Source organism: Schistosoma haematobium, chromosome ZW, assembly GCF_000699445.3.
Source record: "Schistosoma haematobium chromosome ZW, whole genome shotgun sequence".
Lineage (NCBI taxonomy): Eukaryota > Metazoa > Platyhelminthes > Trematoda > Strigeidida > Schistosomatidae > Schistosoma > Schistosoma haematobium.
In genome coordinates this window covers 83,626,994-83,640,661 of record NC_067195.1, presented here as the reverse complement: position 1 = coordinate 83,640,661, position 13,668 = coordinate 83,626,994, and the positions used below count along the sequence as shown (strand labels likewise).

The window sequence follows — 13,668 nt, the reverse complement described above, 5'->3', positions numbered from 1 at the left end:
ACAAGTGTGTATCAGTGAGCGGCCTATGCTCCCTCACGAGGAGTAACAGGTGTAAGTAACTAAGTAAGTAAGTAAGTGTGTATCTGCGTGTTCTCATCGATGCCACAGTAAGAATTTATACATTTCTCAAACAAATAAAAACTTATTATTCAAGTTGATTAATTGGAAACATTGAATTACATGAAAGTGAATTTGACTAATTTTTACAAATACCCCTCATAACACAATCACATACCCATACATGCATATAGACACAATCGAATGATTAATATGTTAATAATAATAATAATAATAATAATACTTAATAGGTCCTTGTTTGTTTTGATGGGATGTCAATTGCACGAGTTGTACATCCTCACTTTTGAATAAAGGCAAGGTGTTTGTAACTGTAAGAGTATGTATATGTATGTATGCATGTATGTGTGTGTATATGTGCGTATATTAATGTTTGTGTTTTACGAGAGTATGTAAGTATACCTTGTGATTATTTGTTAGTCTAATAAATTAGACACTTGCATGACACAAATAAATATTTGGCTCGACATTTAAGTAAGAAATTGTATACATAAGTAGTGATATTATTATTATGGTATCTAGTTAGTATAAAGCAACGAATAAAAAATCTAAAAATAAATGAACAAATGGTAAACAATGAAGATAGTTAGGGAGAATGAAGTTGGACATTTTTTTCCCGACAGACAGATACATTCGAAATTACTTTAGATAAAAAATTAATGTTAATTCGCCAGTACCTTTGTACAGTTAATTTACATAGAATGGGATTTACTGTTAAGATGTCTCTAAACTCTGAAAATGTGTTTAACTACACATTTTGTCAGGATATACTGGGGTGAGATGGGAAATCAATTAGTCAGATAGTGAATCTTCATCAATTGAGATGACTGGGACATGTAATACATTACATGTCCCTTAACGTGTAATATTGTTTTGAAGTATGAATACGTCCGAAGAAAATTAGGAGTGATAAGAGTAAGACACGACATCAGTCTATGAAGTTATTCACTGTTCGTTTGAAGCATATGGTGGACACAAACTACCTAGTTAGCGTGCAAGCCTGAACCATGATTAGTGGTTGGAAACGTTGGATGACATTGCTTAGAATCACTCATAATAGAACAGATGTATTCACTCTTCATTTTAATCAATATACATTAGCGTAAGGTCCTACGTTGATTATGATTGAGTAATTGACATATATCATTGAAGTGAAAGTCGCTAGTAAGCTGAGTATAAGCAACAATTTGTTATAAACTTGGGTTACGTTAATATTGCAACTTAGTAGTAACCAAAAAGTTGAGTACCAGTCATAATATATTTTTATATAAGGTTCGATTAACTTTACAATTATGAATAGCGATCAATGAATTTTAACTCAGTAATTTAAAGGTTACCTTACTGTTACAATACTACAAGTTCTTGGGCTCATACGAGAGAAGAATTATAAACTGGAATGAAGCTATCGAGTTTATGAACAGATTTTTATATGATACTAAGCCATAACAAAAATAGTTCATTGGCACAGCCAGAGACTTTATCACTAAAATTAGTGTATTCGGAGTACGAATGCTGCCTCAGTTACTGACTCACTTTACGTAATAAAATTATTGCGGTTGGATGGGAAACCAGCTTGTTAGCTGATTTAAAACTTGTAATAACAACAGTGTCCAACGGTTATGTAGCTTAACCAATAGATTACGATGTATTACTTCACCGGGAATATTTGCTCATCATTTCCTACTTCAATACCAGCCTGTTTCAGTGATTAATTTACAAGATTCTTTGCCAGTTTTTATTTTCCGTCGTCTCAGAGATTTGTTTCAACTTTACATCTTTTCTCGAATTTTTTATTTCACTTAAATTAAATTTTGGAAACAATGATTCAAGGCGGAAAAGAACTGAGATAAAGAACTTTTCCATCCCTTTAAAACAATTCACATATTCGATTCTCATGTCAACAAGCGGATTAAACTTGTCTTCCAGATAGTATTTATGCATGTATGTTTGTATATGTGTATCTGTATGGATTTCTACTTGTTCTTAAGTTTCGGATATACAATTATAAATGTTAAAAAAAAGACGAGAAACAATATATCATCTATGATTAGTTTTGTATTCATTGTTCCATAAAAACGACATTTTCTATTTGCATGTCTCTGTGTGTGTGTGTGTGTATGAGCTAGCTAGCGAGCGCCTACTTTTAATAATCTTCATTTGTGGGCTTAGTTATGCCCTTTCAAAGCGTCTAGGGCGCAATGCAAAACAAATTGTTCATTTGACTTTATACATTTGTAGATATATATTTTATTGAACCGTTTTACTAGTCTAACGAAACAGGAAAGTATGGTAAATTAAATAAGGAGCAAAGAGAGATGGAGAGGGAGATGAAAATGTGAAAGGAGAATAAACGTCAAACAAATATATTCCAACCGAAATTTGACATACTGAGTCATGAAAAATCTAGTCGTTTCTTTTTTTTAATCTTTATTTTCATACAGTAACAATAACTTAGACAAAATAGCGTGTGATAATATGTATGTATGCATTGGTGTGTGATAGTCTGTGATTAACATGGGGGATAAATTTATTAAGAGAAGTTGACTCATTATAGATAGTTAATTAATTTTCTGCCTCGTTTAGACAACTAGTTTTCTATAATAAAAAAAGCACCAAAAAAACAACAACAAATTGAAATCCAAATTTACAGTCAAGTAATACAGCAGTGTAATTTGTAATGCACTAGATATGACAGAAACGTGAGAAAATGTTTCAGGAATTTAATTGGTTAATCCATTCATGATTTGGGCAACTGATTGACTGGCTGGATTAAATAATGGATTTTAACTTGTCCATTAAATAGGACAATATTGAACATAGACAATTCAGATGAGTCATCATATGGGATTGTTTTTTTGTTTATTTTTTTGTTGGAAAAACAAACTGAATAACATTTGTCAGAAGGGGATTGTGGAGATATTAGAAATTCCACAGATTGAAATCATGAGTCAATTGAAGCTAGACCACCATGGAAAACCTGGAAGCACTGGACAGCCGTTTCGTCCTAGTATGGGATTCCTCAGCAGTGCGCATCCACGATCCCGCACTCCACGAGATTCGAACCCAGGACCTATCAGCTCACTGAAGACAATGGTATACGGTAGCGCAACTTCGTGGATTGGTTGAAGTTAGACATTAACACCATCGGATGCCGGCTGGCTCAGTGGTCTAGTTGGTTAAGCGCTTGGCGCGAGGCTGATAGCTCCTGGGTTCGAATCTCGTGGGGTGCGGGATTGTGGATGCGCACTGCTGAGGAATCCCATACTAGAACGGAACGGCCGTCCAGTGCTTCCAGGTTTTCCATGGTGGTCTAGCTTCGATTGACTCATGATTTCAATCTGTGAATAATATTTAGTTGGAAAGTTTAACAGAACTTGTGTATTTCATTTATATTCACTGAATTATGGTATTATAACCATAGAGATATTTATTCAGGTAATTGGATTTCATAACTCATATCTCATGAAATGGTCTTTGACAATTGTTGAAAAATCAAAGATACACTGATGATATAAACTATACATTTAATATAATAAGAATATAGAATACTTTTGAAGACAAAAATACTAGATTTTGTTCATTGTTCTAATAATCTAACATTGTTTAATTAGACTCAAATGTTAGTACATAAAGAAGAAATGTGACAGCTTATAGATTTTCAATCAGAGCTGTAAGTGTCAACTCTATTTAAATTACGTTGGTTTAGACCAAGCGGTTAATATCATAAACCTTTACGAAAGCTTGTATAGCTCTAAGCTAAGTATGTGAATTGGAACTTGACTACTAAATTATAATATTGTACATAGTCATTTGATTTCATGTATTTCTGTAAATCAGGTAATAGAAATTAACCCGATCTAAAAAATGATCAGATGAATTAATGAAAAGTTAAAAACCGATATTGAAATGTTATAAATATTTAGAACTGATCATTACTACTGTACTGCTTAAAAATGATTAGTTATTACATACAAGCTGTTTTTCTCCATATAGTGAAACATTAGTATTTACTGAATAATGCAAGATCTTGATTGGTTCACTTTTAATAATCTGCACATTCACAATTAAAATGTAATAAGACTTGATCGGGATTAAGAGTATAATAATATGAATTTGATTATTATCCAATGAGTGATATTGCACTTAAATAGGATCATTATAGCAGTAGAGGATTTCGAAATCGTTACTAGATTAACTGTAATTTAGTAATATATATAAACACATATACAACTATGACATTTTGATGTGCTGAAAAATGGTTTTATTTAGTTGTTAAACCGTTACTTCACCTTTAAAGAAAAAACAAAACTGAAAATCTGTGTGCATAAATTCCAACTGACAGTAAAAAATGGATAGAAAGAGACAGCGAGAGAGAAAGAAGGGGAGGGAGAAACAGTGAGATGTGAGAAGGAATCTTATGTTGTAGTGATATGGTTTAAGAAAAGCATATAATAGCAGGACGTGTAGTCAAAATTTCACTAACTAACAAGAAATCAAATAGAAAATGATACTTAATGTAAAAAATCCCCTCCTCTATCTATCTCCCACCTTCAAGATTATTTATGAGTATTTTGTACTTTTTAATCGGTACTGTTGTCATTAATAAGAACATCAACACCATGCAGGATGTTGACAGCATTATTGAAGCTTGCCAACTGTTGCTTCTGTTGTCTATTCATGTATGTTTGTATGCATGAATTGACAGGACAGGAGTGTATATATATATATATATATATATATATATATATATATATAGAGAGAGAGAGAGAGAGAGATTATTTGGATTGTCGTCAGTACTTGACAATATCAGTGTTTGTAGGTTGGTGAATAACGTAATATCATCATGTAGCTAGGGTGAGCGCTACACACATACTCTCATATAATACACTCAAGGCTAATAAGCGAGTTATTAACAAGGTCAAAATGTGACTCAAAATGAATGAATAAATCGGTCTGTCCAGTAGTTAGGATAATCTATGTGGGCTTGATATGGTACTAACGTCTACGATACTACCTACTTTCTGACTAAAGGAATAAACATTTTTAATGACAACAATTTATTATTCTTTCATCAAATAACAATTAGTACTGGGCACATTGAATGACTTAAAAGCAATGCTTGTTGAATGTTCCGTTTTTTTCTAAGAAGAAGAGAGACTATAATTGATGTATTACTTTTGATCAATATCGAACTAACCTTGAAGAACTCAAACCAATTTATGAGGCTCAAAGTAAAGTTATGAATTAGTGCGAGAAATTAAATTGACGATTAAGGGTTACACGTTAGTGTTACAAGTTACAGTTAAGGTTTACATCAGGAATTTACATAATCTTTAATCACAATTGATTGATCACTGGGTGGCGATCAATGTCATGCGTGTCTAGTCCTTATTAGTGCAGATCGAATGCTATCGATCATGTTGCAATGTGGCCACCAATCTAGGTGACTCGACAATGCACTAATAAGGACTAGACACGTATGACATTGATCACCACCCACTGATCAATCAATTGTGATTACATCTCAGTCCTACAGGAGGTCAGTCGCGGCTCGGATAGCTCAGTGGTAACGTCTCTGACTGTGAAGCTGGGTGACACGAGATGGAATCCGCCAGGGAGCACCAGTTCCCTCACGATTACAGGTACACCTTGCTGACGAGTGCCAAGAAGCACGAAACCCAGGTCCAGGGTTTCCTGTCGACTACCTCCAACCACAATCTAATCAGCTTTAATGCCAGAATGTTATTTAACCATTTGAATGAGTGATTTTCGCATAAAAATCCAAGAGGCTCTATTTTAAAACTGATTGGATTCGTTCATAAATTATAGTCCTGTCACTTCAAATCTACTTGTTTTCCTCTTTGTGTCAGAAATAATCATTTGTTTATTCGTTTTATTTATTTATTGATATTTCCTAATCAGAAAAATAAAAAATAATTAGTATGATAATAACTGTAATATCAAATTATCCAACATCTGTCTTCCCCTCCTACCTAGAAGAGTTTGTTTAGTTTCTTTGCAGTTAAATCTCACATTTAGTTTCGTTGATAAATTTCTGTGAAAAATAATATCTTCACTCATTCACTCACTCAAATGTTGTTTTAAGTTAGTAGTAAATAATTAATGCTAATAAAAATTGTTTTGAAAGGGTAAACATGAAAGCAAAGATAATCAATGAGGATAATGTTTATTTATTGATTTATTTTTATCTTCTCTAAACCCCTTTTCTTCTTTGTTCTTGGTTTATTTTAAAAATGACAGGTTGATTACCCTTACTATTGTCACCGTTACGGTCACCGTCAGTGTTGCCATATTCTTCTTCCAGTATTGACAGTCTCCTAGTGGATAAACACTTCTTACGTTTATTCTTCATTCATTTTGTTTACTGGTTGGAAATTATTTATTAAAACAAGGTAAGTAAGATATTTCCATAAAAATACAAAAATAAATTGTTTGACATTGAAATTGTACTATTGGACACCGATCTAATGGTTCTAACCGTTAATTGTTCACCATGAAACTAGAGATCCTGCATTCCATCCCTAGTGGGGTCATGAGTGCATACTGCTGAAGAGTACGTACCAGGACGAAAAAGTTTTCCAGTACTCCATGATTTTTACGATTTTCTGACTAACGTTAGTATACGATATGAAATAAGAAAATTCAACGATCTTCACGAGACTATTAATTGACAATAAATGAATATATTTTCTGATGAGAATCAAATTAAAGTGTTATTTTCCTTTATAATAATTCATTAGTTTGCTAAATAGTAATACGGAATGAGAACATCATTATCTGTTCGGAGACGTTTTATAATTACGTAACGAATTTTCTGAATGTCTCGAATGTACCTAAAATAACTGTTAGTCAATCAATATTTTGAAAAATCTCTAAGCGAAATTTATAAATCTATTCATGACACCTTAATGTTTTTCTATACAACTGGTTAATTGTCAATTTTTTGGCCAGTTTTAATATAAGTTCCTATAATCCCAAATTCACCTATGAACCTACAAACGCTTTTTTTTAAATTATTTTTTATACTTGAACTAATTAATTATTTTATTTGAAGTTTAATGGCCGAAAATTATTTAGTCACCTATTAAATCTATTACAATGATATTGTTATTTTCCATCTCATTGCACTAATCCTCATTTGGGAGATTGGACCACCATATACATCTGTACTAGGCTCCACGATGATTATATCTGTCTGTCTATCTATCTACCTATCTATCTAGAATTGACCAATGGGATGCAAATTCACTCAGCTAAACAATTCCAAATAGAATTTTTAATTTTCTTTTTTTGTTTTTCTTTTTTTTTTTTTTAAAAAAAAAGGGAGAATCATGGTTTTCATAACTCAATTTGCATATATTTTCCCAATACTTATACAAATAAACCATTAATCTGTTGTTTTGTTTTTTAAAGAGTAGTTTATTGGAAAAACAACATAAACACTTTGAGATGAGTCAAATTCTGTTAGTGTCTATCATGGTGGCCTGAAATAGTTTTCTTTTGTATATTACTGTTGTTATTGTTTATAATCTTGATTATAGTACTTTGTTTATATGTGAAAATCACCTGAATTATTCAAAATGAATTGATCTGATTACTAATGCGTATATAAAGGGTTTTTTTCTCTCTTTCCTTATTTCTTCATTCTAACACTAGTTTTATCGAAATAACAATGTAAATATTTATGTATGATTTTGTTAATATGGATGTTTGACTATTGTATATCTGGTTAACGTGTATGTATGTGCACATCACGTGCTAAATTTAAGTCTGTCTATCAAAAGAACAGAGGATTCTTCAGTTATAGTTCTTATTCCATGGCAAAGATACTGAGTCATATCGTAAAAACGATAGAACAAGGGATGTGTTTATTTTTAACAGTTGTAGTATGCTTCATTCTCTTGTCTTAGATACAAGTAGAACTCATTTAACCACCAAGTGTATTAGTTAAATTACGGACATTTTAGTAGGAATTATTAGCAAAACTTCAAATGATATTTCATACCGGGTAACATTCATAAACTATATTTGAAATATTGAAGAAATCGCTAATCGATGAGGGATTCAAATCTGACTAACCTAGAGTTACAATCACATAGATTACAACTAAGCCACTGAGACTACAACTGATCTCCTACATGGCTGATATACTTACACCAATCAGTTATCGATAGGTAGTTAATGTCACGTTATCTAGTCCTGAATCCCGATTAGGTATGCATTGTAGCCACTAGTCATACATAAGTCGATATCACAGTACACTTTCTTTCTGAAATCTCAATATGAAAATATTCATTTCTATGCTTAAACACAATTAAGAAGTAAAAAAGTGAATAATCAAAATACTGTCATATTTTAAAACAGTTACAAGTTTATTTCTTCGAATTCTTTGTCTTCATGTAGAGATCTTTGATTCAAATATGATTAATATGGAAGCATCGAGCAGCCGTTTCATTCTAGTATGTGATTCTGCATCAGTGCGCATCTACTATCCCACACATAAGAGGGAGGAAATCCCCGGATTTCTAGTGAACGATCCCGTGTTGGGTGCGAGTCAGTTATCCACCGAACACAATGGAAGATGGTCGCGCAATATCATGGACTGGTTGAGGTTATAAATTAATACCGTTGGATCGTCATGTCAGTGGTCTAGAGGTTAGTCGTTCGGCTCCCGAGTGTGTGTTCGTGGGTGTGCACTGATGGGGTCCCACACAAGGACGAAACAGCGGTTCAGTGCTTTCAGGATTTCGATGACTGTCTAACTTAGGTCGGTTCATGATTTAATTTAGAAATATTCTACAGTACCCACAACCTCATATTGGAAAACAATGTTTTGTTGAAGGTATATGGTGATGTGTTGTGATTGAGTTCAGAACTTCTATTAACCTTAAATGATCAGAATGCCTGTAAGTCTCTATCTTTCTGTGTGTATTACATCATGTTAAGAGAGAGCGTAAAGTTCATAGTTTTAAGGTATCATGTATCACATTGTACAGTCACTCATTAATCAATCTCAACTCTATTAATCTATCAGACAAATTTTTAACTTTTCTTAAAGAAATCCTTCAAGATAGAAGAGTTAATTTTGATTGAAGATCTAAAAATCTGTAGACACTTGATCTCATTCACCTGTACGTCTATATATATATGTATATATTTAGTTGTTAAGTTGTGTGATACTTCAAGTCGGTTCATTATAATATCACCAATAAATCTATGAACAGTTATTTCAAACCAATTTGTTTGAATAATGTTTGAAGTCGATAGAAAGTCCTAATCTTGGATTAAATTTTAATTAATAGTATCCATATTATTCAGGTAACATTTGTTGTCAATTGAATCAGAAAAAAGTTAACTATAGTTAAGCTAGATTATATATATTTAGCTGATACTTTGGATGACTTTTGTACACTTTGAGAGTGATTTTTATCACGAACAAATATCAATTAGAGAACCAACGAAATTAAAGAGCTCTGGGAATTTGTTTTCCTTGCCAACCATCGAAACTCTTATAAATGGAAGCGAAGTATGCATTTGTGTGGAAAATCGATCACATCTAAACCGCCATAAAACATATACCCAACGATATTGAGTGTTCGATCATTCCCTAATTTCATAGTTTTATTGCACGAACTGACTTTGGTTAAACAACCATTAAAAAACTAGAAGGCACTCGAGATCCTTTTCGTTTTATTATACGATTCTTTAGAAGCACTTGTCAGAGATTTCAGCAGGGTTAATGCTTTAGCCTAAGATCACTGAGTTGATACCCAACAGTTTATATGCTTAACTTCAATCAATTCTCAATATTATGTCAACCTCATCCACTACCATTGTAGGCATCGATATCGTTCAAAACTTCACAGTTTTAAATGATTTTCTAACTAAAATTCTTTTATGATGTAAAACTATAAAAAAAATTCAATAATCTTCACTATACCCTTAGACGAAACAAAAATTCTCTAGTTAACATTAGAAAAGGAAATACCTGAGTTATCTATCGTATTTAACTTAAACAAACAACACATTAATTGTGGTAAATATTAAGAAGGAAAACAATTTGCTTAATAATCATGCATTAGAATACCTAAAAGGAACTCCATATATATATATATATATATATATATATATATATATATATATATATATATATATAAAGGCAGAGATAAAGTCAATTTCCCTTAAACACACAAATAATCTACATTCTATATAGAGGTCAAAGTTGATTTATGACAGTTGGATTTAATATAACTAACTGGTGCATGTTTAATCAACAACACTTACCAAATTCTTACAAATAATGCCCGCATATTTGCATAGAATTTCCATACCCTATGCACATTCTATATATATGTATACACAAACGTACATCTATAAGAAATATATTTATGTTTGCATGCTTTGATATTTATATATAATAATTACATAATAAGTTGATAGTAACCGAATAAATCTATATTTATTCTATTTATTTTCAAAGAAAAATACACCATATGATAAAACTATGCAAATCTTGTAATTTCATTGTAATCTAGTCACTTTCTTCTTTCTAAAAATCCATATATATATATATAATGTTTACAATGATTTATTACCTGCTTAAAACCGAAGGTCATACCAATTTACAAATATCAACAATTTTCATTTCTACCACTGCTTCTATAACTGATATTCCCTATTGTTATGAGAGTTATATGAGGAGGTTAAATATAATAGTGGTTGGCTTGATTTGGTTATTTAGTAGCAAAACTTTCAAGAATCCAATGAGATTAGGAATTACAACCATATAACTATCAATATTTATTATTATTATTATTATTATTATTATTATTACTAATGATATTATACTGATGAAGTCCCTTGTTGTTGATGTTGACTTGTGATTGTATGATAAATAAGGTATGTAATTAATTACTGCATGTAGCCTTTCTCCTTTTCTCAATGTCTGTATGTGTAAGTTTGCACGTGCATTTATGCCTATATATATATCAGTTACATTAATTGGTATTTCTTTTGAATATACATTTAAACAAACAAAATGTTATGTTGCCATTTTCCCTTGGTCCCGCCATCTGATGTCAGTTCATAACTGATGATATTAACTTTTGATTCATAGAAAGCAAATATTTACGAATAATAGAAAACAGGAAAAACACAAAATAAATAAATAAAATTGAAAGTTAAATCAACCAGTCCATAACTATTTTCATGGTTAGACAAATATTAAGAGTCAGGAAGCACTAGATAGTTGTTTCATACTATTATGGGACAAATCAGCAATGTGCATTCATTAGATTTCAACTATTTAAGATATGAGGTAGTTACTCACCGAACACAATGGATAATGATTGTAAAATACCACAAGTTGATTAAAGTTAGTCATGTATGCCATTGGATGAGTGATCAGTGATCTCAAGTTTAAGCGCTTGCCATGAAACCTGAAGGTTCAAAGTTTAACTCTGTGTACATTGAAGAGTTCCACAGTAGGATGAAACAGCTATTTAATGCTCTTAGTTTTCCATGATTTTCTAGCTAAGGTCAGTTTGTGATTTCAACTATGAAAACATGACTGTATTCACAAACCTCTTTATCTATAACTGTTTCATTGAAGATTATTCTCGTGTACAGAAAATAAATAATCGTAAGCTATGAACGGTTACTAAATAATTAATAAAAATGACAAATTAGCAGAAATCATTGAAGTTTCATGGATATGAATCTGGTTGGGTAAAATGAAGAAAATGTATCATATAATTTCGACGTTTTGTTTCTACATCTACATTTTGTAATCAATTGAACAACTGTCAGATATCATGACGAGCTATAAAGTTGAGATCTAGTTGTGACTATATATAACATAAGCATTTGCGCGCGAGAACGAAGTTCCTAGGTTTGAGTACTGCGTATGGGATCGTGAGTATACACTGCTCAAGAGTCCCATACTAGGACGAAATGACGGTCCAGTGCTTCCAGGTTTTCCATGGTGGTTTAGTGTAAATTGACTCACGAATTTAAATAGTAAATTACTACAATCTCCACAAAACCTTCATTCTGATAACATGAATATCAGTTAACAACATTGATTAGCTACTGTCTATACTAATTAATGATTAGTTATATTAGATGATGAAATTTCTAATGGCCCAGTAATACAAAACATGAATTGTGAAATCAGTCAATCAGTCCTACAAACGGTCAGTAGCAATAAAGTTATAGCTTCAATGAGTAATGTCTTAGACTAGAATTGACCAATCTGTTTTTGAATCCTCTAGGGAGCAACTATTGCCTCGAAAATTCAGATACACTATGCTTATCAACTTCAGCTACAACCAACCAATTAACATTTCAAAATATTACACACTTGGTTAATTCACTTAGATGAATGGTAGATAAATCGCAACTCGTTCGATAGAATTCAGTTATCTTTAAAGAAGACTAGAAAAAACATAATATTGGTTACTATTCATTGAACAATTAATTTGTCTGTTTCCACACTATTTTTGTTGTTTCTAAGATTCTTTTTTGTGTATTATGCTTAACTAAAAGAAAATGAACAATCATTGAAAAGAATCATAACTAGAATGTTTTAAACAATTTAGCCAATTCGTACTTATGAATTGGATGATGACTGATACATAATATCTTGATCAAACGGTCATAAATCTCCTTGACTTTTATGCATTCAAACCAGTTTAATTCAGTCTTACATGGTAGATCTTAAAATGATCTGCAATTATGATGTAAATTGTTTTAATTTTAGATAAAAAGGGATAATTAACATAAAATGTTGTATGATTTAATTGCCTTACTAATCAGCTTTGATACAACAAGATATATATTTAGTCTTAAAGGAATTGATTTATATCTTATAGGATTGATGACATATTATGATTTTCAATGGTTTTATTAATTGGATCTATATACTTTCATTTGTTATCTGTTATATCAAATGGCTTAGTGATGAACCCATTCGACCTTAAATCATTAAATTGAAGGTTCGGACTCTTCTATGTTGACTTCAATGTCTTGTAAATCAAGTAGTATGGATAACCTGCATACAATCGATATGACTTAAAGTCATTTAAACAAACCAATGCTTGATGAGTTACATAATAGTGGTAATATAGTGAAGGAGAACACGAGCGGGGACAACCGAATATATTTGAGCACAAAATTACAGAACATCTCACTAAAATCTGACAACCATACAGTAAATAGTTAATTTACAAAATATTGATCAATTGTCTCAAACTTGACTGTTCCTTTTGCAAATATCGGTCCGTCGTCTTAGATTTCATTATTCATGCATTTTCATAACAATTGCTCTTCGTTCCCGTTCTTCCCCTCTCGAACTTCCACTGAAATACATTCTATGTCTGATCATCGTTATATACAACTTATGTGGATATAAGTAGCGCACACCACAGTACTAGTAATAATAATACATGCTTTGTTCAACACCACATATTTTGGATTACCGTCAAGAATTATCAACACAATATTTTGAGAAAATAAACGTTTTAGGAGCGTATAATCTGTAAATATCTAAAGAATACAATGGTTCGATGTCAC

At 31.6% G+C, this 13,668-nt stretch overlaps 1 protein-coding gene across 1 annotated transcript in view; it reads left to right on the top strand.

Annotated features, from left to right (window-relative positions):
* The window catches only part of MBNL3 (Muscleblind-like protein 3), a 113,972-nt gene that overhangs the window by 52,085 nt on the left and 48,219 nt on the right, over window positions 1-13,668 (top strand). The window contains exon 2 of the mRNA XM_051212501.1: window positions 6,337-6,488. The gene's annotated coding sequence lies outside the window, so the exon portion shown is untranslated. The remainder of the gene's footprint in view (window positions 1-6,336; window positions 6,489-13,668) is intronic.